At 30.3% G+C, this 7610-nt stretch overlaps 1 pseudogene across 1 annotated transcript; it reads right to left on the minus strand.

The window, feature by feature from the left end:
- Positions 1–412: 412 nt before the first annotated feature.
- Positions 413–5263, minus strand: LOC143257015 (techylectin-5B-like; annotated as a pseudogene). The gene is made up of 5 exons (XR_013031659.1): positions 4966–5263; positions 4579–4793; positions 4039–4143; positions 1168–1332; positions 413–805 (listed from the first exon to the last, which is right to left on the minus strand). The product of XR_013031659.1 is annotated as a techylectin-5B-like (transcript).
- Positions 5264–7610: the final 2347 nt, after the last annotated feature.

Genomic DNA, 7610 nt, shown 5'->3' on the forward strand with positions numbered 1-7610 from the left:
AATTTCACTTTTTATGTTTACTTCTTTCACTTTAAAACTTCAACATTTCATCTACGAGTCGTCAAAGAATAAAGAAGAAATGATCACATGTCATGTTATTTTATAGTTGATGATTTGATGTTCTTCACATCTTTTTCATCGTGATTAGTTTAATAATGTGGAGGTTTAAATTTTGTTATTGATTGAGGATAACATTTGACATCGAGACAAAAAATAATTCGTAAGTTGTTTCTTTCAAATTAAGTTAATTATTTGTTCAAAACGAAAAGTTTGACACTAAACAGATTTGATATGAAAATTTTAGAATTTTCCAATGATAATAATTCTTATTAGATTTTCAGTGGGCTGAGCAGTTAGCCTTTATGGCTTTGCTATACGAAAAACACACACACACAAACACACACTTATTAGATTTACAATAAATATTTCTTTAAAAAATTCTAAATACTACTGATATTAATAATTGTAAAGATGTCATGAACATAACTGCAAAATTCAGGAATGAAAAGCCTTTATATTTTTATATTTTATTTTTGTGGTTCTTCCCTTGAAACAAATCCAACAGGTCGTATTTTCATCTCACTTTTCTTCAGAGAATATTTATGTCCCTTCCAATGATACCAATTAATACCAACAGCAAATTCTTCATGTGATCCACCGAGATACAAACCATTTAAATTAGAGTGATGGCATTTATTATACCACCAGCCACCTTTGTAAGTCGTAGCACAGTTCTGTTCCCATTTATCATTATCCCTGTCTCTTGTTGTAAACATCATATTATTGTGGGTTGAAAGCGAGTCCCCTGAAAGCAAGAAACTAAAGAATATCATCGTAACTTTGACCATGAAAAACGTAGTCGTGATGTAAAAATATAAAGTGACCAAAATGTTCATTAGTCAGATATTTTAATGAAATATAAGTTTCTATTCTTCTGTTGATTATTAAAATCTACTTTTGTTTTGATTTTTTTTAGAAATGTTTCTCACCAAATACGAACATTAGATCTTAAAAATTGACCGGTTCTAAAACCCTCAAATCTTTCTCAGAAAAATAATGTACTTCAGTACAGTTTGAAATTTGTAGGGAACGATAAATACATTTATACTACGGATAGTTATATTTATGATGTGTTACATCAAGGCAATGTACAATGAAAATTCTTACCTGCGTCACCCTTGTACGTTTTATAACTCATTTTATACAGTTCCATTTCACTTCGCACCAAGAACTCATCATATTCTGCATATCTTTGACCACCTTCCATATCTTCTAAATCAATTCGAAGTACCATATTGTTTTGATTGGTTAAAGCGAATATGATGTCGTTTCCTTGTACATGCAATATACGAAGATACTATGTGTATTATTTACGAAAGGTATCAACATTACAAGAAGTATTCTGAATTTGTATTATCTATTCTATATTTTCATTTAGTTTTTGTGGTATTGAATTCTATAAGGATTGCTAATTGGTTGCTGAGGATGAATATTCATGGGTTGGGTCTTGTACACCCTTGTGCAAATTAATTGAAACAAGACGGAAAATTATGATTTTTTCAATTTTTTTGCGTTTTATTTCTGAGAATCCAAAATTTTCTCACAAATTAATACATGATATGACCGCCTCTATTTTTCAGAAAATCATTAATCCCTTTTGGCATCGAGTCCACGAGTTGACTGCAATCTTTACTAATTTTTGGATGGTGGTACCACACCTCAATTATGGCCTCAATTTGCTTATCTTTCGTAGTACAGTCTATTCCCCGAAGTATTTCTTTACAAATTGCCCAAAGATTTTCAATAGGATTTAAGTTCGGAAAGTTTCCAGGCCAGTCCAGCACCATTATTCACGTTGTAGTCATCTTCACAAGTTTCGATGTGTGGCACGGAGCCAGATCTTGCTGAAAAATGCCAGATCCATCTGGAAATTTCTTTTTCAATTCTGGAACGACTCGTCTCTGCAAAACTTCGATGTACTGTGGTCCTCGCATCATACCTTCTACGATATCTAAGCTTCCGACGCCATAGTAGCTGAAAAAGCCCCAAAACAACTTCTTCAAGGGATGTTTTACGAACTGATTGATGTGAGATTCTCGAAGTTTCTCACCTGGAGATCTGCGAACATGCAGACTTCTTTGACCCTGTACGAAGAAATGAGTTTTGTCACTGAATAACACCTTCCTCCATTGTTCTTGCGTACAGTTCTTGTATTTGAGACCCCATTGATACCGTTTTTTCTTCACTGAGTTGGTAAGAAGTTGTTTTTTACTGAGCTCCTTGCCCTTCTAACACAATTTCGAATGACGTAATATTCCTCAAAATTTCGTCATATATCCCAAAAATAGATCGACCGTACTGCAAATCACAGCTAATGACGCCGTCTGTGTGAAAGAAATGACTATTAAAGGAAATCAGCGGATCCAGCGAGCCTACACCGGCCGCCATGCTGAGAATATTGTAAAATAACCATTTGTTTCAATTAATTTGCACAATGGTGTATGTGAAGTTGTAAAGCTATCTTGGAGGCTTCAGTGGTTGGTACTTCTATAAAAAAAAAGATTACGTCCTAAGGCTATATGGTTTAGTTCATAAATAATAGATTTAAAGTTGAAAGAGTCTTTGAAAAAGGGGCCGGATGATGTTACATATTTAGAAAATGCCCAGCAACCAATATAAACTTCATTACCGCCGAAACTAACTTTATGTTAAATGACCAAAACTATATACAAATAAATGTCTTAGGTATGAGTAATCCCGTGTCACAGTTCTAGGCTACATTTTCATCAAACAGATTAAATTTCAAGTAATCAAATCAGCCTTACATCCACCACTACACTGGTACAGATATGTTGATAATAAAATTGCTAGATTCACATCTACAGAACACACACTTAATTTTCTTCCGCCACGTTAACTCCATACACCCTAACACTAGAAAACTTACCAAATAGCATTTTTCAACCTCAAAATCTCAAGAACCGATACACAGTTCGAAAGAAAAATTGATAGAAAAATCACTCATACTGGACTATACATTCCCAGGGACTCAACACATGAAACAAAAACACTCAACATATTAAGAAACCAAATAAACACAGCAAACAAAATTATGCTCACCCGATCAAATTAATGATGAGATCAATAAAATAAAACAACACTTCAACATCAACAAATTTCCTCCAAAAACCGTTTAAAAATTATACACACAAACCTAGATCAAAAACACAGTCAATAACAAACGAAGAATAATAAATTCCAACAAACTACAAAATCTTACACAGCTGCATAAAATATATTCCCGATATCAGCAAAAAACAGCCAACAATTGGAAAAACTTATGACAAAACACCAGTAATATTCCAGTAAACACCAAATTAAATCAAAAATCAAGTACAAAACTAAAGTCAATATTATGTAAAAATTACATTGACAAACACAACACCAACGTTATTTATAGAATATAATGTAACAACTGCCACAACTTCTATTTTGGAGAAACAAGAAGAAAAATGGAAACCAGATTCAAACACAAAAACGCCTTTGCACGTTTTTAACCATTTCAAATCAAATAAATACAACATAACCACAGAATACACCCATTTAGTAAATAGGGAAACAAATGCAAACAAACGGAAAAGCAAAGAAGCACTATTTATACATCATATCAAATCAATATTGATTTTGACCAGTATAAAGAAATACCTTTATTTTTACACTAATTAATAACTTAACATATAACTGCAACGCGCCTTGCCATCCCGTACCCCTTTCCACTCTCGTCCGTAAGACGACAACGATTATTTGCTCTTTCTTAACCTAAAGGTGACCTAATAAGGTCGAAACTTAGTTCTATATTTTATGTTAAATATGTCACCCGAATAGATAAAACAATAATAATATATGTATTATCTAAAAAAGTATCAGTAACACAGTTTTCTTAATGTGTATCAGCTGTGTAATAATTTCATTTAATAAATAGATTTAAAAACTTAATAAACAACACAAATATTGTGTCTATACAGTAAAAACAATTACCTAACCAAAATTCTCTAGTTAAATTTCCAAATCCTGTTTTGTAAACAGTCCAAGTTTGGTAAAGTCCTCAACTGGGTTTCCAAAATCACCCCTTCTTTGAATTACCTAAAGAAATAGATAGAAACAGTAACTTGTTATATAACTTGAACTTACATTTAAGAAACTTCATGACGTGCTCATAAAAGTATATGACAACATTTTCTGGTAATAATGACAATTACTAATTATAGTTATATAAAGAAGTCTAATAAACAAAAATCTTAATATTAACTATATTTCACTTCAGCTGTAGATATGTCATCTTGAACAAATAGTTGAATTATGGTTTCAGGTTTACAAAATAGTGCATCCTAATGTCTGTATCACAAGTAAGCAGTGAGAACATTAGTTTAGTTTAGTTTTAAAAAGGAGACATTATACCTAATTTTGAAACATTACAATTAACAACGTATGTTCATCTTACTAAAGTATTTGTTCTTCTAACTTAGAATTTTCGTAGTATGTAATTTGGACACCATAAACTTCTTCTGGATAACCTACCGTCCACCCTCCGCCTAATGTCTCCATATCACAGTATACAGAGATTGGGTGGTTTAGAAAATGTGGCCATATCTTATAGATGCCATTCGTTTGGTTTACTTGGTGGTAGATGGAAGTACAATCTTCTGGTAGAGAAGTTCTCTTTTTGATTTGTGTTGCGTTGGTAGAGATGGGCGTCGTGAAGTGAAAAACATCGTGTTCAGAGCAAATAGGGCCTGGTAGAAAACAACCAATAGTAAAGTATACTTATAAATTTATAACAATATTAATTTAGAGCTTTAAAATGCTTACCACTATACTATTGAAATCAGTTATACTTCTCATCATTAAAGCTTATTTAATGTAGTAATGTTATTTACCAACTTATGAATCATAAAAAGGTATTACCTTCTAACTTAGTAATTCTCTGTTTAGCTAGATCAGTTAATTCTTCCACTGTAGACGACAAAGAATCAATAATTCCTTCCAGTGAACCAACAGTGCTACAAGCAGTGTGGTGATGAACATTAGCCTGGGTCAAGAAAAAGAGAGACAAACTGCATAGTAACTGAACTGTATAACACATGATGTATGGGATAGACATGTATAGTGAACAATATTCTTTTCTGAGGATTAACGTTAATATCAAGGATTTTATTGTCTTCCTACACAGTAAACATGATATCTGAAGGGAAGCTTTATGACGTCACTGTATCTCGTGATCAGAAGTTGTTGAAAACATTGCTGTAGCTGACATGTGACCTTCCACGTTTTAGTTCACTTTTATATTACAACAAAACAATTCTTGTCTTTACTGGTGTATACATCTACTGGCACCATTTATATTTCAGTAACTTTTATTTTGCTTTGATTCCATTAAAAATAATGTTTGGAATGTTTTAAACTTAAAGCATTTAGAATATTTGTACGTTTTTTTACATGAAGTTTAATAGATTGATTTTACAAGGTAAAAGAAAGAAAATGTTTGGTTTCCAATAGCTTGATAGAAGTCTCTCAAACCGTTATATGATCACATTCGAATAACTTATACATTAAAATATTTGTGTTCTCACAACAGTAAACAAAAGTCAATAATAAGATAGATAAAACGATACATTAAAAGAAACAAGCTTACATGGTACCATTATTTTTGGTTTAAGTCTATTAATCAGCAAATTCTTTTACGTACAGTTCCTGTTTACTATTATCTGTTGACAGGAAATTAAATATTTGTTTGTTCATCCATTAATTCCAGTTGTTTACCTTATGATTCTTAACTCCTCAAAGAAAATTGATTTCAAATTTCCTCGTAGTGATAATTTCAAAATGTACAGAAATATTCTAAACTGGTACAAATCATTTGAAGTCATGAATATATAGATATTGTAAACGAATGTTTACTATAAATAAGTCACTCTTTAAATCCGATTGTTTTAGTAGTCTGATGAATACCAGACTACTTAAAAAATTGGGTTTTAAGAACTTGATCATTCTGACGTGTTTGCTATCGCTGAAACAAGTAATTCTTTCATTTATATAAAACTGAGAGACAAACCAAAAATTATATTTCTGTACATTTCGAAACTTCACTTTATATATACTATATCATTTAACCAGTAATGCTTTCATTTATATAAAACTGACAGACAAACCAAAAATTATATTTCTGTACATTTCGAAACTTCACTTTATATATATACTATATCATTTAACAAGTAATGCTTTCATTTATATAAAACTGACAGACAAACCAAAAATTATATTTCTGTACATTTCGAAACTTCACTTTATATATACTATATCATTTAACAAGTAATGCTTTCATTTATATAAAACTGACAGACAAACCAAAAATTATATTTCTGTACATTTCGAAACTTCACTTTATATATACTATATCATTTAACAAGTAATGCTTTCATTTATATAAAAACTTGACAGACAAACCAAAAAATTATATTTCTGTACATTTCGAAACTTCACTTTATATATACACTATCATTTAACAAGTAATGCTTTCATTTATATAAAACTGACAGACAAACCAAAAATTATATTTCTGTACATTTCGAAACTTCACTTTATATATACTATATCATTTAACAAGTAATGCTTTCATTTATATAAAACTGACAGACAAACCAAAATTATATTTCTGTACAGTTCGAAACTTCACTTTTATATATACTATATCATTTAACAAGTAATGCTTTCATTTATATAAAACTGACAGACAAACCAAAAATTATATTTCTGTACATTTCGAAACTTCACTTTATATATACTATATCATTTAACAAGTAATGCTTTCATTTATATAAAACTGACAGACAAACCAAAAATTATATTTCTGTACATTTCGAAACTTCACTTTATATATACTATATCATTTAAACTTCTTAGGTCACCAAAGAAAAAATACATTTCTTGCAAATGAACATACTTTATAACTAAAAGAAGAATTCGCTATCATAATATTAAAAGGACATTTAATTAATAGTCAATTAATTATTACTTTATACTTTTAAGCTCAACACATTTACTGTTTATCATTACAGAATATACTTCACAACAACGATTTTAAGCCACACACTTGAGAAGTATCACAAATACTGAAACATTTCTTTAAAAACCTTCAAGAAACACTAATATATTTATTACATAAACCCTTTAGTTCATAAAATATTGAATACATATCCATATTACTATTTCTTAAATTAATTTAAAATGTATGCTTTGCATTTGTGTAAAAATATGTGAAAACAAAAAAATTCACTCATCATAAAATGTTTTAATCAATCAACATGTTAATATATAAATAATCAAATACAGGATTCAAACATAGTAAAACATAAATATTTTGTTATGCCAGGAGTATTATTTGTTCACATGGTACGTTCAATAGAAACGAAAATATAAGATTTCAGTTTTTAAACTCTGATACTCAAGTTTGCATTTCAAAGCAAATTTTTCCTAATTTAGAGTGTACGTTGGTGTGTTTTTCTTATAGCAAAGCCACATCAGGCTATCTGCTGAGCCCACCAAGGGGAATC

The sequence above is a fragment of the Tachypleus tridentatus genome, chromosome 7, assembly GCF_004210375.1.
Source record: "Tachypleus tridentatus isolate NWPU-2018 chromosome 7, ASM421037v1, whole genome shotgun sequence".
NCBI classification, from domain to species: Eukaryota; Metazoa; Arthropoda; class Merostomata; order Xiphosura; family Limulidae; genus Tachypleus; species Tachypleus tridentatus.